Source organism: Pristiophorus japonicus, chromosome 2 (genome assembly GCF_044704955.1).
Source record: "Pristiophorus japonicus isolate sPriJap1 chromosome 2, sPriJap1.hap1, whole genome shotgun sequence".
In the NCBI taxonomy this organism is placed as follows: domain Eukaryota; kingdom Metazoa; phylum Chordata; class Chondrichthyes; family Pristiophoridae; genus Pristiophorus; species Pristiophorus japonicus.
Genome location: NC_091978.1, coordinates 353,117,242 through 353,143,583, shown reverse-complemented (window position 1 = coordinate 353,143,583; position 26,342 = coordinate 353,117,242). Strand labels below are relative to the sequence as shown.

General features: G+C 47.1%; 1 long non-coding RNA gene across 2 annotated transcripts in view; it reads right to left on the bottom strand.

Annotated features, from left to right (window-relative positions):
- Positions 1-3,500: 3,500 nt before the first annotated feature.
- The window catches only part of LOC139249389 (uncharacterized), a 165,614-nt gene continuing 142,772 nt past the window's right edge, over positions 3,501-26,342 (bottom strand). For both annotated transcript variants that reach the window (XR_011591167.1, XR_011591163.1), the window contains exon 3: positions 3,501-3,654. This is a non-coding gene — a long non-coding RNA (uncharacterized lncRNA). The remainder of the gene's footprint in view (positions 3,655-26,342) is intronic.

The following is a 26,342-nucleotide window of genomic DNA, read 5'->3' as shown; positions in this document are numbered from 1 at the left end:
GAGGTCGGGCAGCAGCAGCTGGCCTGTACGTTCTGCCATGTATATTCCTGCTCGAAAACAATGTTACTTTGTGCATAGTACTGGCCGAAACCTCTTTGTGCTGCGAAATTTGTTTGGTGTTGTCGCTGGTGGATATAAATGCCTGGGCTATCGTTATGGCTTTGCTCAGATTTGGATTTTCAACAGTTAACAGTTAGCGAAGGATTACCTCATGGCCAATGCCAAGCACAAAAAAGTCTCTCAACATTTGTTCTAGGAATCCCTCAAGTTTGCAATGTCCTGCGAGGCGCCTTAGTTTGGCGACATAGTTCGCCACTTCCTGGCCCTCTGACCGTTGACAGGTATAGAACCGATACCTCACCATCAAAACGTTTTCATTATGATTTAGGTGCTCCCGGACCAGTGTACACAATTCTTCATAGGATTTAGTTGTTGGTTTTACCAGAGCTAGAAGATTCTTCATGAGGCGATAGGTTGTTGCCCCACAGACAGTAAGGTTGTTGCCCCACAGACAGGATTGCCCTTCGCTTGGCAGTATACTCGTCCCCTTCCAGCTCGTTGGCCACAAAGTATTGGTCGAGTCTCTCCACGAAAGCCTCCCAATCGTCTCCTTCTGAGAGCTTCTCCAGGATACCAACTGTTCTTTGCATTTTCACGTGGTTGTTCGTTATCTCGTCGCCAATTGATACGCTCATAATAAAGGATGAAACTGAGTACAGTGAACAATGGGTAAGTGTGACCTTAGCTCCTTTAATAAGACTCCAGAGTGCAGGTACCTCATGGGTGGCCAGCTTATCTACAGTGCTCCCAAGGGATGCTGTGATCACTTTGGACTCCAACAGGTAAGCCCTCTGATTGCAACGTAATCGAAGAGGTCGCAGACATATGGGGAGGAGGCCTTACCCCCCCATGGGTTTACAGGGAACATCACTCATACTTGCAGCTATCTGAGGCACAGTACGTTAGAGGGCTGCGCTTCCGAAAAAAGGTGGTCTCACAGAGATATGCCAGCTCATATAGGCAGCCCTATAGCCAAGCAGCGGCAACAGGACTGCACGACCCGTTGAGGTGAAGGTGACTGTGGCACTTGCCTTCTATGCCTCCGGCTCCTTTCAGGCCTCCGGGGGGGGAAGCGGTTTATGCTCCATCTCGCAGCACGCTACATATTGCTGCATTTGCCAGGTGACTACTGCAGTGTACACGCAGAATGGATTTCATAAACTTCCCAATGACCAGGGAGACCCAAAGTGAGAGGGCTGTAGGTTTTGGATGATTTGCTGACTTCTCCAAGGTCACAGTTCCCTTGACTGTACGCACATCGCCCTGCGAGCACCTTTACAGAATCCAGAGGTTTACCGAAACCAAAAGGGATTCTACTCCCTGAACGTACAGATCATCCGTGACCATACTCAGCGCATCATGGCAGTCAATGCCCAATATCCAGGGAGCATCCATGATACTTTCATGTTGTGTGAGAGCAGTGTCCCACTCATGTTCCAGCATCAACCACAAGGCCAGAGCTGGATGCTCGGGGACAAAGGTTACGGCCTCGCCACCTGGCTCATTACCCTCCCTCCGGAACCTTCAGACAGAAGCCGAGCATCGCAAAACTGACAGCCATGCAGCCACACGCAACATCAGCGAACAGACAATTGGAGTGCTCAAGCAGCGTTTCCGCTGCCTGGACCTCTCTGGAGGCTGCCTGCAATACTCCCCTCAGCAGGTCTCTGAGTTCATTGTGGTGTGCTGCATGCTACACAACTTAGCCATCATGAGGGGACAGGGAATTGCCAATGGGGATTGAAGGATCACCTCAGGAGAAAAGGGGGAAAGTGGAGAAGGAGGAGGAAGATGAGAAAGAGGAGCCTGGTGAGGAACCCATGCCACCACCACCATCACCACCACAACCACAGGGGAGGCATCATGATTTCACCACTGCAAAAGCCTTACGTCGGCAGCTCATAATTGAACGCTTTGCTTGAAGAGTGAACGGCACGGTTGAACGTTGTCTGGCCACTCTATCCCACCATGTTGACTATTCTCCCTCTTATTCTGCAAATGGGACACTGCACAGGAATGGTTAAGTGAACAAGAAAAATGCATTAAACATTGTAACATAGTAAACTTTGCAACCTTTATTGTGAGACTTAAATAAAATAAAATGAGCTGCATCCAGCAGTGCGATAATTCAACGACATTATCAACAACATAATCCAGTGTGATACTTTAACATAATCTGCAACATAATAATACTGAAACATAAAACATACGATGCATCAAGCATCAACAACATAATGCAACAACATCATATCCTGCCCCACTATTTTTTCCCACCGTCCTTTCCCCCACTTCCCGTTATCACCCTCTCTTACCTGCTGCTCCTATTCAAAGTGGCACCAAGATGGCGTGCAGCAAGGCTGCCAGAGCACTGCTGTGTTGGGGGGAGAGACAATGGAGATGCCATCTGGGTTCACACTGGAACAGCTCGTGGTGTGGAAGGCCCAGCTTCTAATTGGCTAGCCTCTTCATCAGCGTCGCCAGTCACAGGTGGTTTGGGTGTGACAGTGGGGAACGCAGAGAGTGTGGCAGGCATGGACTGCATCACCTGCCCAAGCTCAAGTAGAACTCGTGCCTGTGATGCACCATATTCTGCAAGGGTTCGCGCCACACTCTCCGGGACTCCAGTGTCACTGCTGGAGGCCACCAGCCTCGTGTGGGCATTGATGGCCTCGCTGGTATCATGGCTCACACCTCCATTATGGTCACTGTCAGACTGTTGATTGCTCGCAGGAATCCTACCCAAGACATCAAGGAGCCGATGGCTGACCTGGATGCTCTCCCTGGACATTCCCACCATGTCCAGTTCCAGGCCTGCCTGTCTGTCAGCAGACTGACTTTGCTGACTTACCCTCTGGAGAGATGGCATGTGTGATTCAACCTCAGCACTGCATTGTTGCATGCCACTAGTCCCAGGAGCCTGTATTTTGTCGACCCCCGAGAACGTCACGTCGCCCTCAGAGGAGCTGAGTGCCGGTGGTGGAACAGGGGTGGATTGAAGCTGCGCCGGAGTCGGCTCATCGGTATCCTCCTCCTCCTCCTCCTCCTCCTCCTCCTCCTCCTCCTCCAGACAATGGCCTGACGTGGAGTGGTCCCTTGAGGGATGCTGAGCCTGGAGCTGGTCATCTGGAAGTAGAAAGCAACAGACAGGTGGTTAGCAGCAGGGGAGGGGGCAGGGTGACATGAGGAAGGTCGCATAGCACAGGATCATTTGAAGGACCGCCGCTACTGCATTATATCCAATCCAGAGACACTGCAGGACATTGCTCCAACCCAGCCCAGGGAGTGTGCAGGACATTGCCCCAACCCTAGTCCACAGACACTGCAGGACATTGCTCCAACCCTAGTCCACAGACACTGCAGGACATTGCCCAACCCAGCCCAGGGAGTGTGCAGGACATTGCCCCAACCTATCCCAGGGAATGTGCAGGACTTACCCTCAGTATCCGAGCGGGGGTCAGCACCCCCAGAGGCAGCTGCCCGATCTGTGGCACCAATGAGGCCTGTCACTTGCTCCTCAATGTCTGTGAGTGGCAGGGTCTGAGACGGACTGCTGCCTGTCTGCACCTGCTCACGGTGATTATGAGACTTTTTGGCCTGCAAAGATAAAAATGGGAATGGTTACAAGAGGGTCCATGTGCTCTTGTGGCACACACAGATAACTACCAAAGCACTTATACCATACTGTCCGAATGTAATACAGTTCTCTGTTTAATGGCCTTCGAAGTTGCATGTGGTTCATAAGGAGGACATCGAAGTGGGGAGTCATCTTATGAGATCTCAGAAAGCAATCTTAATAATGTGTAAAGATCATTCATGGCAAATAGGGTGCTGAACTAAGTCTACCTATGTGTCATGCATTTTAGGAGGCATCCCACATAGTGCTGAGAGGCACCAACAGCTGAAAACAAATAATGAGTCAGATTTATAATTGGTAATGAAGGAGTGCATTAATTCAATTGTACTCACTCTGACGACCCTTGAAAGATCACTAAACTTGTTTCGGCACTGTGTGCCAGTCTTGACCACAGTGTCTGAGGCAGAGTCCTCCTCAGCGATTTCCCTCCAAATCCTTTTAAATATCGACGGCAGTGGTCTAGATCCACTCTGAAGATGCAACACCTGCCATCTTCTTTCCACAGCCCCCACTAGAACTTCATTAACCTCATGGCTGAATCGCCTGGCATGCTGTCTGGAATCGTCGACCTCCATCATCAACATCCAAATGTAAAATGGCTGATTCAGTCCTGGGTGTACTGCGCATGCGCGCGGGCACACCCTGCATCAGCGTTCATGACTGGAAACCATGCCAGAAGCGCAGGAAGAAAAAAAAAAAAAAACATTTGCGCATGCGCAGAACGACCGATTTTTTTCAGCACTGGAACTTTCGGCTCTGGCGCACAAAGTCTGTGGTGCAACGCCGGAGTTAACGCTAACGCTTCTCGTTAACTTTCATTCGTTAACCCGGCACTAAATTTTTGACTCCGCCATGAATTGCACCGGAAATGGGTGAAAACACAAAAAGCTGAAAATCTAGCCCTGAGCCTCCACAGCACTCTGGGTAGAGCATTCCAAAGATTCATGACTCTCTGAGTGAAGAAGTTTCTCCTCATCTCAGTCCTAAATGGCCGACTTCTTATTGTGAGACTGTGACCCCTGGTTCCCCAGCCGGGGGAGACATCCTCCCTGCATCTACCCTGCCAAGCCCTAAAATAATTTTGTATGTTTCTATGAGATCACCTCTCATTCTTCTAAACTCGAGAGAATGATGTGGAATAACAGAAGGATCAGGGGGTGCAGGTTCACAAGACATTAAAAGCAGCAGCTCAAGTGGATAATGCCATAGATAAAATGAATGAAGTGTCGGGTTTTATGGCAAAAGGTAACAGAATAAAAAAGTCGGGATGTAATGATGAATTTATGTAAAACTTTAGTAAGATCACATTTGGAGGATTAGATGCTCCAAACTATAGGAAGGATGTTAAGGCAATAAAAAGGGTACAGCACAGATTCATTAGGATGCTAGGTTACATCTCTAACATTTTCTAGTTCTGACGAACGGCCATCATCCTGAAACGTTAATTCTGTTTCCCTCTCCACAAATGCCACCTGATCTGCTGAGTATTACCAGCATTTTCTGTTTTTATTTCAGATTTCCAGCATCCGCAGTATTTTGCTTTTGTTTCATTAGGATGCTGCTAGGTATGAGGAAATAGAAATATAAGAAATAGGAGCAGGAATAGGCCATTCGGCCCCTCGAGCCTGCTCCACCATTCAATAAGATCATGGCTGATCTGATCATGGACTCACCTCCACTTCCCCGCCTGCTCCCCATAACCCCTTATCCCCTTATCGTTTAAGAAACTGTCTATTTCTGTCTTAAATTTATTCAATGTCCCAGCTTCCACAGCTCTCTGAGGCAGCGAATTCCACAGATTTACAACCCTCTGAGAGAAGAAATTTCTCCTCATCACTGTTTTAAATGGGCGGCCCCTTATTCTAAGATCATGCCCTCTAGTTCTAGTCTCCCCATCAGTGAAAACATCCTCGCTGCATCCACCCTGTCAAGCCCCCTCATAATCTGATACTTTTCAATAAGATCACCTCTCATTCTTCTGAATTCTAATGAGTAGAGGCCCAACCTACTCAACCTTTCCTCATAAGTCAAGCCTCTCATCTCTGGAATCAACTTAGTGAACCGTCTCTGAACTGCCTCCAAAGCAAGTATATCCTTTCGTAAATATGGAAACCAAAACTGCACACAGTATTCCCGGTGTGGCCTCACCAATACCTTATATAGCTGTAGTAAGACTTCCCTGCTTTTATACTCCGTCCCCTTTGCAATAAAGGCCACGATACCATTGGTCTTCCTGATCACTTGCTGTACCTGCATACTATCCTTTTGTGTTTCATGCACAAGTACCCCCAGGTCCCGCTTTACTGTAGCACTTTGCAATCTTTCTCCATTTAAATAATAACTTGCTCTTTGATTTTTTTCTGCCAAAGTTCATGACCTCACACTTTTCAATATTATACTCCATCTGCCAAATTTTTGCCCACTCACTTATCCTGTCTATGTCCTTTTGCAGATTTTTTATGTCCTCCTCACACATTGCTTTTCCTCCCATCTTTGTATTGTCAGCAAACTTGACTACGTTACACTCAGTCCCTTCTTCCATGTCGTTAATATAGATTGTAAATAGTTGGGGTCTCAGGACTGATCCCTGCGGTACCCCACTAGTTACTGGTTGCCAACCAGAGCAGGAGGAATACTTTTACATAGAGGGTTGCCAGGCTGATCTGCTACCTCAACTCCACTTTCCTGCACTTCCCCCATATCCCTAGATTCTCTTAATATACAAAAATACATTGATCTCTGTCTTGAATATTCTCAAAGACTGAGCCTCCACTGTACTCTGGGGCAGAGAATTCCAAAGATTCATCACCCTCTGAATGAAGAAATTTCTCCTCATCTCAGTCCTAAATAGTCGACCCCTTGTTCTGAGACTGTGGCCTCTGGTTCGAGACCCCCAAGCCAGGGGAAACATCCTCCCTGCATTTACCCTGAATAGAGACTTGAAAAATTGGGGCTGTTTTGATTAGAACAGAGGAGATTAAGGAGTGATACAGGGCAGATAGGAATAGCTGTTTCCAGTGATTGAGGGATATGGACAAAGGGACATTTATATAAGATTCAATAAAAGAAATTTAGGGCAGAGAGCAGGAGGAATACTTTTAATAGAGGGTTGCCAGGCTGTGGAATGAATGGTTGAAGCTGAGACCATGTCACATTTAAGAATAGGTTAGATAGATGGCTGAAGGGGGTAAAGAGGTATTGGAACTGAGCGGACACATAGTATTAGGACAAGAAAGAAAGAAAAAAATAGCGCCTTTCACGACCTCAAGATGTCCCAAAGTGCTTCACAGATAATGAAGTACTTTTGAAGGTTAGTCACTATTATACTGTATGGAAACGCTGCAGCCAATTTGCGCACAGCAGGCTCCCACAAACAGCAATAAGATGAATGTCCAGATAATCTGTATTTTAGTGCTGATGGTTGAGGGCTAATTATGAAAGAAAGAAAGACTTGCATTTATATAGCGCCTTTAACAACCACCAGCTGTCTCAAAGCACTTTACAGCCAATGAAGTATTTTTGGAGTGTAGTCACTGTTGTAATGTGGGAAACGCAGTAGCCAATTTGCACACAAACAGCAATGTGATAATGACCAGATAATCTGTTTTTTTTAATGTTGATTGAGGGATAAATATTGGAAAGATCACAGGGGATAACTCCCCTGCTCATCTTCGAAATAGTGCCTTGGGATCGTTTACATCCACCTGAGCGGGCAGACAGGGCCTCGGTTTAACACCTCATCCGAAAGACAGGACCTCCGACAGTGCAGTATTCCCTCAGCACTGCATTGGAGTGTCAGCCTAGATTTATGTGCTCAAGTTCCTGGAGTGGGATTTGAACCCACAACCTTCTAACTGAGAAGCAAGTGTGCTATACACTGAGCCACAGCTGATACAAATATTGGCCAGTATACCAGGGTAACTTCCCTGCTCTTCTTCGAATAGTGCCACCTTTTACATCCACCTCTGCCTGTATAATATCAGGAATAAAACTTGGGATCTTCCCAGTCTGTATGGCTCAGTACCACACCTTGTGATACAGCTCCCGAGCCATTCGAGGAGCTGTGACTGTCACTTTGTGCTGTCCTGATAATCAGTATTTGCACTGTTCCTGGTGAACGAAACAGTGAGCACTGACCTCTCACTTGCTCTGTGCTGCTCCACTGAAAGCCAGTGAGTGGGGAGTGATCAATACTGCAATAAAATGCTTCAAAGACACCAATTAAAAAAAGAGGATTAAGTTGTAAATCATTGTCAGAATATTAAGGTCCATGTATTACACAACCTTTGGAGATTAACTATCTACTGCTTTTCAGTACGAGTGTACTTTCATCTCCATACAGATTCTGTAATCTTCTCCCCAGAATCCAAATAATCTAATGTGAATACATTTTTTAAAAAATAGCAAGTTGAAGAAACTTTAGTTGGAGAAGCTAACAAGCCCCGTTCTTCAGCTACTTTATTAAATTACACACAGAACATTTTATTACTGCATAAGTAGGTTATTTCTACATTTTTTGGATCTTTTGCCTTCCCAAAGGAGCTATGTTTTAATGGTAAATAATATGGTGAGGGCTGAGAGTCAGTGCTGTTGGACCCTGGCCTGGTGTCCCGGTTACTGTGTGTTACAGTGTGGGACACTGCTCGGGTTTACTGTATGTTAGATGGCAGTGAGAGCAAAGGTTAGAGTTCAACTCTGATGATGCATATCATCATAGGCAGTCCCTCGAAATCGAGGAAGACTTGCTTCCACTCTAAAAATGAGTTCGTAGGTGGCTGAATAGTCCAATGCGGGAATTACAGTCCCTGTCACAGGTGGGATGCTCCTTCCGCTGCCTGCGCTTGTTTTCTGCATGCTCTTAGCGATGAAACTCGAGGTGCTCAGCGCCCTCCCGGATGCATTTCCTCCACTTAGGGCGGTCTTTGGCCAGGGATTCCCAGGCGTCAGTGGGGATGTTGCACTTTATCAAGGAGGCTTTGAGGGTGTCCTTGAAACGCTTCCTCTGCCCACCTTGGGTTCGCTTTCCGTGTAGGAGTTCCGAGTAGAGCGCTTGCTTTGGGAGTCGTGTGTCAGGCATATGAACAATGTGGCCCGCCCAGCAGAGCTGGTCAAGTGTGTTCAGTGCTTCGATGCTGGGGATGTTGGCCTGGTCAAGGATGCTAATGCTGGTGCGCCTGTCGTCCCAGGGGATTTGCAGGACCTTGCGGAGACATCGTTGGTGGTATTTCTCCAGCGATTTGAGGTGTCTACTGTATATAGTCCACGTCTCTGAGCCATACAGGAGGACGGGTATCACTACAGCATGAGCTTGGTGGCAGATTTGAGGGCCTGATCTTTGAACATTCTTTTCCTCAGGCGGCCCGAAGGCTGCGCTGGCTCACTGGAGGCAGTGTTGAATCTCATCGTTGATGTCGGCCCTTGTTGATAAGAGGCTCCCGCGGTATGGAAGTGGCCCATGTTGTCTAGGGTCACGCCGTGGATCTTGATGACTGGGAGGTAGTGCTATGTGGCGGGGTCAGGCTGGTGGCGGACCTTTGTCTTACGGATGTTTACTGTAAGGCCCATGCTTTTGTATGCCTCAGTGAAGATGATGACTATGACTTGGAGTTCAGTCTCTGAATGTGCGCAGACGCAGGCGTCTCCATGCCAGATCCAAAACCGTCCCAACCGCTATTGTGCTGATGCATAATCTGTGTGGGTGTGGAGCCTTTACAAATAAAGAAAGACTTGGAATTATATCGCACCTTTCACGACTACCGGATGTCTCAAAGCATTTTACAACCAATGAAGAACCTTTGGAGTGTAGTCACTGTTGTAGAAATAGTAGATGCATTGATGGTCATTTTCCAACATTCTATGGACTCTGGATCAGTTCCTATGGATTGGAGGGTAGCTAATGTAACCCCACTTTTTAAAAAAGGAGGGAGAGAGAAAACAGGAAATTATAGACTGGTTAGCCTGACATCGGTGGTGGGGAAAATGCTGGAATCAATTATTAAAGATGTAATAGCAACACATTTGGAAAGCAGTGACAGAATCGGTCCAAGTCAGCATGGATTTATTTAAGGGAAATCATGTTTGATAAATCTTCTAACGTTTTTTGAGGATGTAACTAGTAGAGTGGATAAGGGAGAACCAGTAGATGTGGTATATTTGGACTTTCAAAAGGCTTTTGACAAGGTCCCACACAAGAGATTGGTGTGCAAAATTAAGGCACATGGGATTGTATTGACATGGATAGAGAACTGGTTGGCAGACAGGAAGCAGAGAGTGGGAATAAACAAGTCCTTTTCAGAATGGCAGGCAGTGACTAGTGGGGTACCGCAAGGTTCAGTGCTGGGTCCCCAGCTATTTACAATATATATTAATGATTTGGATGAAGGAATTGAGTGTAATATCCGTAAGTTTGCAGATGACACTAAGCTGGGTGGCAGTGTGAGCTGTGAGGAGGATGCTAAGAGGTTGCAGGGTGACTTGGACAGGTTAGGTAAGTGGGCAAATGCATGGCAGATGCAGTATAATGTGGATAAATGTGAGGTTATCCACTTTGGTGGCAAAAACAGGAAGGCAGATTATTATCTGAATGGTGACAGATTAGTAAAAGAGGAGGTGCAACGAGACCTGGGTGTCATGATACATCAGTCAGTGAAAGTAGGCATACAGGTGCAGCAGGCAGTAAAGAAAGCAAATGGCATGCTGGCCTTCATAGTGAGAGGATTTGAGTATAGGAGCAGGGAGGTCTTGCTGCAGTTGTGCAGGGCCTTGGTGAAACCACACCTTGAGTATTGTGTGCAGTTTTGGTCTCCTATTCTTATTATTGAGGGAGTGCAGCGAAGGTTCACCAGACTGATTCCCGGGATGGCAGGACTGACATATGAAGAGAGACTGGATCGACTAGGCTTATATTCACTGGAATTTGGAAGATCTCATAGAAGCATATAAAATTCTGACAGGATTGGACAGGTTAGATGCAGAAAGAATGTTCCTGATGTTGGGGAAGTCCAGAACCAGGGGTCACAGTCTAAGGATAAGGGGTAAGCCATATAGGACCGAGATGAGGAGAAACATTTTCACCCTGAGAATGGTGAACCTATGGAATTCTCTACCACAGAAAGTTGTTGAGTCTAGTTCGATGGATATATTCAAAAGGGAGTTAGATGTGGCCCTTACGGCTAAAGGGATCAGGGGGTATGGAGAGAAGGCAAGTTTGGGGTACTGAAGTTGCATGATCAGCCATGATCATATTGAATGGTGGTGCAGGCTCGAAGGGCCGAATGGCCTACTCCTGCATCTATTTTCTATGTTTCTATGTTTCTATGTAATGTGGGAAACGTGACAGCTAAACTGCCACAAACAGCAATGCCATAATGACCAGATAATGTTTTTTTGATCTGTTGATTGATTGAAATATTGGCCAGGACACCAGGGATAACTCCCCCGCTCTTCTTCGAAATAGTGCCATGGGATCTTTTACGGACACTTGAGAGAGCAGACAGGGCCTCGGTTTAACATCTCATCCAAAAGACGGCACCTCTGACAGTGCAGCACTCCCTCAGCATTGCACTGGAGGGCCAGCTTAGATTTTTTGTGCCCACAACCTTCTGACTCAGAGGCGAGAGTGCTACCCACTGAGCCACAGTGTGTAACAGAAGCTCAGTAAGATGCATGTATTGTGTTAAGGTCTTCAACAGACATTCATTATTCTTTGTATTCTATAGCTTCTTAAAAATGGAAAAATAATCAATTTTAAATCACATTATAATTGTGTGGACTCCTTAACTGCAGAGTGGAGGCTGTGTGGCTAATAATATATCCTTACTACACAGTATAAATGCACACGAGGCCCACACTTGAGAGAAGGTCACTCTGTGATCAGTAACCTTTATTAACCAGCACTGAAGTGGAGAAGATGGGTGGAGCTTCCCCTTTTATACCTGAAAGTCCAAATTAGGAATATCTCCCACAAGTTCACCATCTCGTGGTCAGTGTTCTCATGGTGTACAGCTTAGGTCAGTTTATACATGGATTATAATGACAGTAGAATACATGACACTTTGTATTCTATAGTTTCTTAAAAATGGAAAAATAATCAATTGTAAATTACATTATAATTGTGTGGGCTCTTTAACTGCAGTGGAGACTGTGTGAGCTAAATGGAAGTGTATTCAAATTAACAGTGATCTGGGACTTAACATTAGAGCTATCACTTGAATTGGACTTTAATAATAATAATCGGTTCACTGTCCAACAGCGAATTACAGGGAAATACGAGTGTTTGATATGAATATGAATATAGTCAAACATGGCAAAAATACAGTAGCTTCCAACCATCATTTGAATTGCAAGATTAGATGAAAAGTAAGAGCAAATGCTGGATATTCACAGCAGGCTAGTCAGCATCTGAACAGAAAGATTAGTTTACGTTTTGGGTGGGTCTTCGAATTAACATTCCACAAAACACATTAACCAGCATTTCTCTTTCACACACAGACTGATCTGTCAAGAAGTCAAGGGTTATGGGGAGCAGGCAGGGAAGTGTTGAGGCCAAGATCAGATCAGCCATCACCATCATAGGCAATCCCTCGAAATCGAGGAAGACTTGCTTCCACTCTAAAAGTGAGTTCTCAGGTGACTGAGCAGTCAGATATGGGAATTACAGTCTCTGTCACAGGCGGAGCAGACAGTAGTTGAAGGAAAGGGTGGGTGGGGAGTCTGGTTTGCTGCACGCTCCTTCCGCTGTCTGTGCTTGTTTTCTGCATGCTCTCGGCGACGAGACCCGAGGTGCTGAGCGCCCTCCCGGATGTTCATCCTCCACTTTAGGCAGTCCTGGGCCAGGGATTCCCAGGTGCCGGTGGGGATGTTGCACTTTATCAAGGAGGCTTTGAGGGTGTCCTTGAAATGTTTCCTTTGCCCACCTGGTGCTCGCTTGCCGTGTCGGAGCTCCGAGTAGAGCGCTTGCTTTGGGAGTCTCATGTCGGGCATGCAGATGATGTGACCCGCCCAACGGAGCTGGTCGAGCGTGGTCAGTGCTTCGATGCTGGAGATGTTGGCCTGAGTGAGAATACTGACGTTGGTGCATCTGTCCTCCCAGTGGATTTGCAGGATCTTATGGAGGCAGCGTTGGTGGTACTTCTCCAGCGCTTTGAGATGTTGCTGTATATAGGCCACGTCTCTGAGCCATTTAGGAGGGCGGGTATCACTATTGCCCTGTAGACCATAACCTTGGTGCCAGATTTGAGGTCTTGATCTTCTTCAGGCTCTTATGATATTGAATGGCGGAGCAGGCTCGAGGTGCCAAATGGCCTACTCCTGCACCTATTTCTTGTTTTCTTATGTTCTTTTATAATAAAATATGGCTGTTATGCCATGATGTAACGCACAATGGGCCTAGAAATCTGGCCACACACCGCCCATTTTTAGGGTGCTAAATGGACTCCTAAGCATGCAATAGGGCGGGCAGGAAGCACATGCTCATCCTGAGTCTGAAGGATGCCACCCGCCATATTGGTAAAGGCCCAAAAAATCGGTGTGCAGTTCCCATGTCTGAAACAGGTGTTAGGCCCTTTGCATATGTAAGTAAGGGGCCTAGTGCCTGTTAGACCCCTCCACCTCTGAGGCAATCAGTGCTGGCAACACTCAGGAAAACTAGGTCTACATGCAGCCGAACAGGTGATCCTTAAAGGGAACGCTGCACATCGCCAGCAAAAATGTAAGGTCTTGAAATATACTTATCTGAATGTGGAACCGGGAAGAGCAAGAGTGTTCCACCCGACCCCACAGTCAAAGATCGTAGGCTGCTGCCGGCCATTGCTTGACCTCTGCTCACCACCACAACAGCCCCCTAGTGCTGCTGCTATCCCTCTCTGGTCACCACTACCTCCCCTCCCTGATTGCCCCTTCCCAACCTGATCATCCCCCTATCCGACCCAATCACTCACTTTCCCGACCTGATTGCCCCCTTCCCAACCCGATCCCTCCCTTTCCGATCCGATGGTGCTTCTTCCCAACCTGACCCAACCCCCGCCCCATTCAACTCGCAGGGATTGCAAGGATTGGAGGTAGGTGCAAGGGGTTAGGCCCTTTGCATACGTAAGTAAGGGGCCTAGTGCCTGTTAGACCCCTCCACTTCTGAGGCAATCAGTGCCAGCAACACTCAGGAAAACTAGGTCTACATGCGGCCGAACAGGTGATCCTTAAAGGGAACGCTGCACACCACCAGCAAAAATGTAAGGTTTTGAATATGGGAGGTAGGTGCAACAATTTGCATTTGCGTAGTGCCTTTAATGTAGGTGAAGATTTTTTAAAAAGGGACCGCTCCCAAAGGGAGATTGGAATCCAGGAAATTAAATTGGGCGGTCGGCAGCTTAGTGGGAATGGGTTGAGGGAGCATGTGTCTTGTGGATGATATGAGTTCGGTGAGGGTATGAGGTATCTTTGCGGTGCAGGATGACCCTAGAGTTTTGAAAGACAAGAGTGAGGCCAATTGAGCTTAATGTATTCCACCTAGATTTGTTGAACCACTTGATACTTTCAAGTTTGCACCCCTTGGATTTGAGGAAGTGAAGATTCGGACTGCACCAAGGAGAATGACCAGGATGTAGAGAGTGGAAGTTTTGCTGGGTTCAAGAGCATCAAAGATAGTGGTGAGAAATGGTTGGTCAAATTTACAGCTGCAGAAGTATTATGGGAAATAGAAGGCCAAAAGGCTTTGCAAGCGTCAGCCTTGACTGATTGGCAGCACTCTTGCCTGTAAGTCAGAAGGTCATGGTGTTATGTCTTGAATAAAGAGTCAGACTAGATACTGCAAGCTCAAAGTAAGGTGTGACCGTAGTCCTTTCTTACAGATCTCAGAGTGCCTCTCCAGCCTGTGAGGCCTCCTTATATACAGGTGCTCCCAAGGGATTGCGGGATCCCTTGGGACTCCAGGGGATGAGCCCTCTGGTGGTTAGACATGATATTTACAGGTTTACATACATAACAACACCACCCCCCCCCCCGCCAAAGTCAATAGTGTAACTATTTACAATGTGAGTCGATCTGGGGCCTTCCTTTCTCTGGTTGATCGTCTCGGTGCAAATGCTGGTTTTGGTGAATCGTTTGTTGGGCCCTCGCTGGGCTGCTGCGCAGCTGGGCTGCTGGGGGTGGTGAGTCCTGCTGGGCTGCTGCGGGTGATGGGTTCTGCTTCGTGGTCAACCATTGGGTCGGTTGCCACTTGTGTGTGTGTTGGAGGGTCAAAAAAGGTAAAGTCTATTGTGGGTTGTTCTGGATAGTCCGTAAATCTGATTTTGGTTTGGTCCAAGTGTTTCCTGCAGGTGAGTCCATCTGAGAGTTTGACCACAAACACCCTACTCCCCTCTTTGGCAAAAACAGTGCTGGGAAGCCTTGTGACCTTGTCCATAGTTCAATACAAATACAGGATCATTTATCTCAATTTCGCGTGACACATTTGCGCGATCATGATATGTATTCTGTTGAAGTCGCCTGCTCTCTGCTTGTTCGTGTAGATCAGGGTGGACTAATGAGAGCCTTGTCTTAAATGCCCTTTTCTTGAGCAGTTCAGCGGGAGGGACCCCAGTGAGCGAGTGGGGTCTTGTGTGGTAACTAAGCAGGACTCCGGATAAGCGAGTCTGCAGTGAGCCTTCCGTTACCCTTTTCAAGCTCTGCTTGATTGTTTGAACTGCTCGTTCTGCCTGACCATTGGACGCTGGTTTAAACGTGACATGTTTGATCCCATTGCGGGTCATGAACTCCTTGAACTCGGCACTCGTAAAGCATGGCCCATTGTCACTTACAAGAACATCAGGCAAGCCGTGCGTGGCAAACATGGCCCATAGGCTTTCAATGGTGGCAGCGGACGTGCTTGCAGACATTATCACACATTCAATCCATTTGGCGTACGCATCTACAACCACTAAGAACATTTTTCCCAAGAATGGGCCTGCATAGCCGACATGGAACCTGGACCACGGTTTGGAGGGCCAGGACCATAAACTTAGTGGCGCCTCCCTGGTTGCATTGCTTAACTGTGAACAAGTGTTATTACATTTGTGCACGCAGGACTCTAAGTCTGCATTGATACTGGGACACCGCACGTGGGATCTGGCTATCGCTTTCATCATTACAATGCCTGGGTGGGTGCTGTGGAGATCACAAATGAAGATGTCCCTGCCCTTTTTTGGTACCACTACCCGATTACCCCACAGAAGGCAGTCAGCCTGTATAGACATTTCATATTTGCACCGCTGGTACTACTTTATTTCTTCCTGCATCTCTAACTGGACACTGGACCAACTCCTGTGAAGCACACAGCTTTTTACTGAGGACAGTAAGGGGTTCTGGCTCGTCCAGGTTCTAATCTGTCAGGTACCAACAGGTGATTGCTCACTCTCGAATGCTTCCATTACCATAACTAAATCTGCGGGCTCTGTCATCTCCACCCTTGTGGTGGGCAATGGCAGCCTACTGAGAGCATTGCACAGTTTTCTGTGCCTGGCCTATGGTGGATGGCGTAGTTGTATGCGGACAACGTGAGCGCCCATCTTTGGATGCGGGCCGATGCATTCGTATTTATCCCCTTGCTTTCAGAAAAGAGGGATATAAGCGGTTTCCAATTCAAATTTGAGCCCAAACAGATATTGATGCATTTTCTTTACCCCGTAAACACACGCAACGCTTCTTTTTCGATCATACTGTAGGCCCTCTCAGCCTTAGACAGACTTCTGGATGCATAAGCTATCAGTTGCAGTTTCCCAAATTCATTAGCTTGCTGCAATACACACCCAACCCCGTACGACGACGCATCACATGCTACTACCAAATGCTTACATGGATCGTACAACACAAGCAATTTGTTTGAACATAACAGCTCCCTAGCTTTCTCAAAGGCATTTTCCTGGCTTTCACCCCATATCCATTCATCTCCTTTACACAGTAAAGAGTGCAGGGGTTCTAACAATGTGCTAAGACCTGGTAAGAAGTTACCAAAGTAGTTCAGGAGTCCTAGAATGACCGCAGCTCCGTCACAATCTGTGGTCTCGATGCGTTCTTGATTGCCTCCGTCTTTGAATCGGTGGGCCTGATGCCGTCCGCCGTGATTCTTCTCCCCAGGTTCCAGGAAAACACACTTCGAGCGTGTTAGTCTGAGCCCCATACAATTAAGCCGACTAAGAACCTCCTCCAGATTCTGCAGGTGCTCGACGGTGTCCTGACATGAAACCAAGATGTCATCCTGGAAGCCAACGGTGCGCGGGACCGACTTCAGCAAGCTTTCCATGTTCCTCTGGAATATCTCTGCCAATCGAATCCCAAACGGGCATCTGTTGTAAATGAAGAAACCTTTGTGTGTGTTGATGCAGGGTGAGGCCTTTCGATGATTCCTCCAGCTCCTGCGTCATGTAGACTGAGGTCAAGTCCAGCTTCATGAAAGTTTTCCCTCCCACCAGCGTCGCAAATAGGTCGTCTGCCTTTGGTAGCGGGTATTGATCCTGCAGTGAGAAACGATTGATAGTTACTTTGTAATCACTACAGATTCTGACAGTGCTGTATCCCTTGAGGACTGGAACAATTGGACTGGCCCACTCATTGAATTTGCTCGGCGAAATGATGCCCTCTTGTTGCAGCCTGTCCAGCTCGATCTCCCCCATCTCTCTCATCATGTAAGGTACTGCTCTCGCCTTGTGATGGATGGGTCGCGCCCCCGGTATCAAATGGATCTGCACTTTTGTTCCTTGGAACTTCCCGATGCCTGGTTCGAACAGCGAGGGGAACTTGTTTCGGACCTGGGCACCTGAGGTGTCGTTGACGGACGAAAGCTCTTGGATGTCATCCCAGTTCCAGCGTATCTTTCCCAGCCAGCTCCTGCTGAACAACGTGGGGCCATCGCCCGGTACTACCCAGAGTGGTAACTCATGCACCGCTCCATCGTAGCACTGCCAATTACGGGAATCAGTTCCTTTGTGTGCATTCTCAGTTTAGTACGATTGGTAGTCAGGACTGGCCTTGAGGCCTTGCTGCAACACAATTTATCAAAAATCTTTTTGCTCATTATGGACTGGCTTGTGCCCGTGTCCAGCTCCATGGACACCGGGAGTCCATTTAATTCAACCTTCAGTATTATCGGGGGACACTTTGTGGTAAATGTGTGCACCCCATATACCTCTGCCTCATCTGTCTGAGGCTCTGGTTCGTCGTGATCCACCGTGAATCTGTCCTCCTCTGCAACAAGGTGGTTTGCAGGATTATCAGGGTTTGAAGCTTGCTTGCACATACATTGGAGGTGTCCCATTGTTCCACAGCCCGTGCAAACGTATCCTTTGAAGCGGCATGAATGGAAACGATGATCACCCCCGCAACGTCAAGAAGGTGTTAATGGCCTTGTATTCACCACCTTTGATGGTAGACTCTGAGTCATCTGCGGATGTGTAGCTGCAGGCGTGTAAGTCCTGCCATGTACATTTCGATTCAAAAACAACCTTACTTTGTTCACAGAACTTGCAGCAGCACTCGTGTGCTGGGAAATTTGTTTGGTATTGTCACTGGTGGCGATAAACACCTGGGCTATCGCAATGGCTTTACTTAAGGTTGGGGTCTCTACAGTCAAAAGTTTGCAAAGTATTACTTCATTGCCAATGCCAAGTACAAAGAAGTCCCTGAGCATGTGCTCCAAGTGTCCTCAAATTCGTAATGGCCTGCAAAGCGCTTTAGCTCGGCGACGTAGCTCGCCTCTTCCTGGCCTTCAGACCTCCTGTACGTGTAGAACTGATACCTTGCCTTCAGAACGCTTTCCTTCGGGTTTAGATGCTCCCGGACCAGTGAGCACAACTCATCGTATGACTTGTCTGTGGGTTTTGCTGAAGCAAGCAGATTTTTCATGAGGCCATATGTTGGTGCCCCGCAAACGGTGAGGCGGATCGCCCTTCGTTTGGCAGCGTTCGCTTCTCCTTCCAGCTCATTGGCCACGAAGTATTGGTCGAGTCGCTCCACGAAGGTTTCCCAATCATCTGCTCCCGAAAATTTCTCCAGGATGTCCATGGTTCTCTGCATTGTTGCGGTGGGGTTTATCATCTGTACCTCGTCGCCAGTTGTTATGTATTGAATAAAGAGTCAGACTACATACTGCAAACTCAAAGTAAGGTATGACCGTAGTCCTTTTTTTTACTGATTTCAGAGTGCCTCTCCAGCCTGTGAGGCCTCCTTATATACAGGTGCTTCCAAGTAATTGTGGGATCCCTTGGGACTCCAGGGGATGGACCCTCTGGTGGTTAGACATGGTATTTATAGGTTTACACACATAACACATGGGTTCAAGCCCCATTCCAGGAACTTGAGCACATAATCTAGACTGAGATTTCAGTCCAGTACTGAGGGAGTGCTGCACTGTTGTGGGTGCCATCTTTTGGGTGAGGCATTAAACTGAGGCCTCGTCTGCCCTCTCAGGTAAATGTAAAGATCCCATGGCACTATTCGAAGAAGAGCAGGGCGTTCTCCTGATGTCCTGGCCAATATTAATCCCTCAACCAACATCACTAAAAATGATTATGTGGTTATTATTTCATTGCTGCTTGTGGGAGCTCACTGTGCGCAAATTGGTTGCCGTGGATCCGCACGTCACAACAGTGACAGTTCTTCATTAGCTGTGAAGCGCACTGGGCCATACTGAGGTCATGAAGGGCACTATATCTGTCACGCGTCCTGAGAGTACCCATACAGGAAGATCACCCCCATTGTGTTGTCATTAGATCGTGTGTCCTTGCACATATGCAGCCCTTGTTCCTAGCCACGATCCCAGGCAGGAAAGTCACGGTTCCACGCAAGATCTGTCACGATCCCAGGCAGGATCTGTCTCGATCCTGGCCACGATCGTGCCAGATGGTGATCTCCGGAGCCAACGGTATCGGAATTTTTCAGGGTAGGGGGGGATCAGCACCTCATTTGCACAGGGCAAACAGGCACACGCGCCACTATATCACATCTCAGGTGCCCACCTGCACTGTGCTGATAGAAACACCCCCCCTCTCTCTCAGAGACCCCATGCATCGTCCCCATCTCTGCCCCTCCCCATCCCTCACCACCCACCACCACTCACTCCCCTTGTGTAAGGGGCTGAGCTATGATTTTATTTTTATTTGCACATCTTCAGAGGTCCAGGTCACTCCCCTGGCCTGGACCCTCCCTGGTCTCTGGAGGCCAGTGAGCCTCAACTGTGACGTGGTGTCCCAGCCTCCAATGTCACTCCAGGTCCCTTCTGGGTGGGTGAAGCAGAAGTTCCCAGTGTAAGGAGCACACCCTGCCTTTGACATAGCCGGCCTTGTATTGGGCAGGTAGAGGCTGAGCAGGGAGTCCCAACTCAGGCTGGGCCTCCTTCAGTGTTTTTCCATTGGCCTGCCACTGGACTTACGACAGCTGGAGGAATCTAGCCCCTCTATTTTAAGGTATATATTTATTTCAAATTTTAGATAATTGCCTATAATTCTTCAGTCCACGTTTTCTGATTAACATGTAAACACACATTGAAAGGTAGAAGTGTCAGCCGTGACTCAGTGGGTAACACACTCGCCTCTGAGTGAGAAGGTTGTGGTTTCAAATCCCACTCCAGGGACTTGAGTACAAAAAAATCTAGGCTGACACTCTGTCAGAGGTGCCGCCTTTTGGATGAGACGTTAAAGCGAGGCCCCGTCTGCCCTCTCAAGTGGACGGAAAAGCACCCACGGCACTATTTCAAAGAAGAGCAGGGGAGTTATCACCAGTGTTCTGGCCAATATTTATCCCTCAATCAACATAACAAAAATCCAGATTATCTGGTCATGATCACACTGCTGTTTGTGGGAGCTTGCTCATGTGCAAATTCGCTGCTGCATTTCTTACATTACAACAGTCATCATCATAGGCAGTCCCTCAGAATCGAGGAAGACCTGCTCCCACTCTTAAAATGAGTTCTTAGGTGGCTGTACAGCCCAACAAGAGAGCCACAGACTCTGTCACAGGTGGGACAGACAGTCAGTGAGGGAAGGGGTGGGTGGGACTGGTTTGCCACACGCTCCTTCCGCTGCCTGCGCTTGATTTCTGCATGCTCTCGGCGACGAGACTCGAGGTGCTCAGCGCTCTCCCGGATGCACTTCCTCCACTTAGGGCAGTCTTTGACCAGAGACTCCCAGGTGTCAGTGAGGATGTTGCATTTTATCAGGGAGGCTTTGAGGGTGTCCTTGAAACGTTTCCTCTGCCCACCTTTGGCTCATTTGCCGTGAAGGTGTTTGCCGTGAAGGAGTTCCATGTAGATGCTTGCTTTGAGAGTCTCGTGTCTGGCATGCGAACAATGTGGCCTGCCCAGTGGAGCTGATCTAGTGTGGTCAGTGCTTCAATGCTGGGAATGTTGGCCTGGTCGAGGACAACAACAGTGACTACACTCCAAAAGTACTTCATTGGCTGTAAAGCGCTTTGAGACGTCCGGTGGTCGTGAAAGGCGCTATATAAATCCAAGTATTTCTTTTACTTTCACGGCCAACACTTTGTAACATAAAATATATCTTCACGACGCTTACAGCATACCATCTCTAAATCTATTCCAGCTGACGTTGGGTGAAATGTGCAGATAGCACATCTAATGTTGCGATGCATCCTGCGTGCATGACTATTTTGAAATCTCGATGGTTTTCCATATGCCAGGGGCTGGGGTAAACAGCTGGCGTGACCTGGCTGGCTGCTTGATAGAAACTACAAGACTATTTTCACCCCAAAAAATGAAAGTTTAAAAAAAAAGAAATCTTGAACACATTTTATTGAATCACAGTAAACTTTATGAATCTCAACGCATGGTTCATTAAAATAAAATTACATTACAATTATGATTAATTAGATTAAACTTATGAAACTGTGTATTAGTTGCATCAGAAAAAAAGGAATGATGGATGACGAAGCAGAGTGATAAATGAAGAAAGCGACCAAACTAAATTGAATGTGTATTCATCCGTCCTCTCTTCATAAGTAATGATAAATTGAGCATGTCACATTTAACAATAGATGTCTGGGTTTAAATACAATCTCCACTTCTGGTTTCTAATGCACAGTGGCAGGGATCGCGGTCTGGTGTCTATGTGACTGCGGGAGCATAACACCCGACAAATGTAAGTCTTGCCCCTCATCCCCTTACAAGTGTACAACGTAGTATGAGAGCCCAGTGCTAGTGTGAAAGGATTTAACAGGAGACAATGCGTAAGATTAGGATTATTAATAATAAAATCTAACATGATACAAAGCCACAAATTGGACAAGTGCACGTGCATACGTAATTTTTTTTGAAGTACAAAAGATTATGAGCTCAGATGAAATTTTAAAATGTTACCCAATCTCACATGTCAGTGCTCATTTGTATTCTAGGGGTCTAGAGTATGCAGTGTGGGTTGTGATGGCCCTAGTATGCAAGAAGAAAGAGGCACATCCAACTCGTCTACATTACAACAGTGACTACGCTCCAAATGTACTTCATTGGCTGTAAAGCGCTTTGAGACGTGAAATGCATTATATAAAATGCAAACTTTTCTTTCTTTCTTTTATATGTACAAAGAGGGTTATTAGGGGCTGAAGCCGCTGTGGTGCACAAGTACAAAGGGGACCACTAGGAGCTGAATCTAACAGTTCCCTGTTATATCCGAATAGATGCTCAAATTGGTATGGTAACAACAAACAGCTTTTACTTCCGGATCCCGCTAGAATATCCAGTCACGAAATAATGAAACAGTACAATACAACTTTCACAACGTTCCTTGGAGACCGTCCAGGAGAGTTCCCGATGGAGTCAGGAGCACAAGCAACGTCCTGGGAGGTGGTTGGTTAGCTACACATGAACACCTTAAGTCTTAGAACATAAGAACATAAGAAATAGGAGCAGGAGTAGGCCATACGGCCCCTCAAGCCTGCTCTGCCATTCAATAAGATCATGGTGATCTGATCATGGACTCAGCTCCACTTCCCCGCCCGCTCCCCATAACCCTTTACTCCCTTATCGCTCAAAAATATGTCCATCTCTGCCTTAAATATATTCAATGACCCAGCCTCCACAGCGTTCTGGGACAGAGAATTCCACAGATTTACAACCCTCTGAGAGAAGAAATTTCTCCTCATCTCAGTTTTAAATGGGCGGCCCCTAATTCTGAGACTATGGGCCTAAATTTCCCTAACCTCTTTTTCTGGCGTCCTCACTCGAGCTGCGCCGCTTTTGTCCGCCTCCAAGCGCGCCGAAAAAAGACCTCCGTATCTTGGCCGCTTCCCAGCCTCTCCTCCGTCGTGACGCACTGTAGCCCAATGGATTGGGGGCGGAGCCAGGTCCCGGCGCTGAAAACAGTGCTGGAGTCTGCGCGCATGTACAGGGGCTCCTGGCAGGCCGTTCCTGCAAACCCGTGCTGCAGGCTGTGTGGGAGGGGCCTGAAGCACGCTGTCCTTAGCCCTGGCCAAATGGGCTCCTTCATCGGCGGCCCACTGCGTTCCCTAAGGCAGGACTTCTATTTGCTATTTGTTATTTACTGATTGATTTTGGTGCTTTAGGTGCAGGGTTCCTTCTATTTTTTTATTTTTTATTTATTGATGCTTATTACTTTGGTCTTGGTGCATTAGGGGCAGGTTCCTTATATTTTATTTGTTAATTAATTGCTTACTACTTTTTGTGCTTTGTTTGGTGCTTGGTGGTGCTTTAAATGTAGTTACTTGCGCCGATTCCTGAACTGTAAATAAGGTCTTCCTGTGCGGACAAAAGTAGACACATACGCTGCCCTAAGTTAGTTTAGTCCAACTTTTTTCTGGCCAAATTGGCACAAATGGTGTAAGTTGCTGGGAAAAAAAAACTGACCTAACCAAAAAACTTAACTAACTCACTTACACTGGCGCAAATGAAATGGCCATATTTGCAACTAAAAAGATGCACCAGAAAAATCAAGTTACACCAAAAAAACCGGTGCAACTCATGGGGAAATTTGGGCTCTATGTCTCCTAGTTTTAGTTTCCCCTATGAGTGGAAACATCCTCTCTGCATCCACCTTATCGAGCCCCCTCATTATCTTATAACTTTCAATAAGATCACCTCTCATTCTTCTGAACTCCAGTGTGTATAGGCCCAACCTACTCAACCTATCCTCATAAGTCAACCCCCTCATCTCCGGAATCAACCAAATGAACTTTCTCTGAACAGTCTCCAATGCAAGTATATTCTTCCTTAAATACGGAGACCAAAACTGTACGCAGTACTCTAGGTATGGCCTCACCAATACCCTGTACAGTTGTAGCAGGACTTCTCTGCTTTTATACTCTTCCTTCTGAGGAGCTGTAACAGGTACTTCCTTCGCATCAATTGTCAGCTCCCAAAACTGCATCATTAACTGTTGAAACATCTGTGGGGTGAGCTCATTCAGGATGCTTCTCATTCTGCGGGACAGTTGCTGTGCTCTTTGTATTTCAGGATCATCAGATATTCCTTCTCTTGCAACTGCCTTCTGCACGAGCCTCTGGACAGCATCCATGAGGCGTCCAATTGTCTGATTGTTAATGTAATGCATTTGCTTCATGGGTTCTTTGCTTAAGAATTCATAGCAACACATTGCTATGAAGAACTAGTTGGTTTATTAGCAAAAGGTTTAACAATCAGACTACACATTACCAGTTCATCCACCAGGCTCACAACCACCTGTCTACTTGTGGATTCCCCAAACCCAACTGGCTGGGGTTTTATTGAATATCACATGACTGGCTAAGCCACTCCCAACTCAACAGCTCTACAACTATTTTTGTAGAAAACAATCAAGTGCCCCCTGATTAAAGGGGGGTCACACTCCAAAACCTTTTCAGGTGCCCCCAGTTTTTTTTTCCTGAGGGCACCAAAACACAAATTATACAAATGCCCCCTGGCTAAAAAGTGGGGTGGGGGGGGCATTAAAACCAACACACTTAAACAAATTAAACTTTTGACGCAATTCAAATTAAAATTTGGTTGCCGAGGGTGATGATGCACTCCAGTCTCTCCGGCGCCCACCTCTCGCGGAAGGCCGTGGGCATACCGGTGGACACCACGTGCTCCATCTCCAGGAACACCCTGGCTCGGATATAATCACGGAAGAGAGGCAGGTAGTTGGGCTGAACGACCCCCTCGACCGCCGCTGCCTGGACCGGTTGATGGCCCCCTTGGTCATGCCCAAGAGCAGTCCTACGAGGAGGCCTTCCGACCTGTCCGCTCCCCTCCGCACAGGGTGCCCAAAGATCAGGAGTGTGGGACTGAAATGCAACCAGAATTTGAGGAGCAGCCCTTTCAAATATTGGAACAGGGGCTGCAACCTCGCACATTCTATAAAAACACGGAATACGGACTCTTTCAGACCGCAGAAATTGCAGGCGGCCTGAGAGCCCGTGAACCGACTTAAAAACCGATTGCACGGGATTATCAACAGCTCTACAACCTGTGAGCATATTCACAGGTGCAAATATTACAGTTAGTTTGATCTGGTTAATCTTCTCAAGGACATCCTGGCTAATTGCAGGCAAACCATCTGGTTTCTGGATACTGGCTGGTGTGAACTAGAATCCAAGGAGCTGATATGTTTTGTGAAATAATTAGGCTTTTTTGTGTGTTGCTGCAGCATGTTAAAAGTAGGAATTTGAAAAGGGTGCAGATCAGATCTAACAATAGACGTCTAGGTTTAAATCTAATGTAAACGAGGCCCGGTCCTCAAATTGGCTCTGGCCTCTCGACAGAGACTTCGGGCAATTACACCTGCAGACTGAACAAACTCAACATCAACCCCAACCTCATCATCATAGGTGGTCCCTCGAACGAAGATGACTTGCTTCCACATGAGTTAACAAATGTTTCAATGAAGGACCCGATGTTCCAGTCCTGAACTCCAATTGAGGGGGTGGAAGATGCCTGTGAGTGGATTTTTTTAACGTGTGGTGACCGTTGCACATTAGCCACCACACGGGCTTGACAGAGCTAGACCTTTATCCAGTGACAAGGGCTAACCAGGATGACTGGAGACCTGCTCTGCTGCACAGACCAAGTGCGCACACTAGGGACATTACGGCCATCTGTAGCACCTCTACTGCTTCAAGCCCAACCTATGATAAGTTAGACTTCTATTTCTATCTTCACAGTATTTAATGTGTGGGGAGTATTTATCCTGTAGGCATTCTTCAGGATAATTCTTCAGGACACAGCGAAACCTGAATGTTCATGGAGTACAAAGGAACATAGGAACGGGAGTAAGCCATTTAGCCCCTCGGGTCTGTTCTGCCATTCAGTGAGATCATGGTTGATCTTTGCCCTAACTCCGAATACCTGCCTTTGGCAAATATCCCCTCATATCTTTGGTTAACAAAACTCTATCAATCTCCGATTTAAAATTAACAATTGAGCTAGCATCAATTGCCATTTGCGAAAGAGAGTTCCAAACTTTGACCACTCTTTGCGTGTCGAAGTATTTCGTAACTTCACTCCTGGAAGGCCTGGCTCTAATTTTTAGACTATGTCCCCTCGTCCTAGAGTCCCCAACCAGCAGAAATAGTTTCTTTCGATATCTAAACGATCAGTTCCAGTAAATAGCTTCAAAACTTCGATCAAATCTCCCCATAATCCTTTAGATTCCAGGGAATACAACCCTAGTTTGTGTATTCG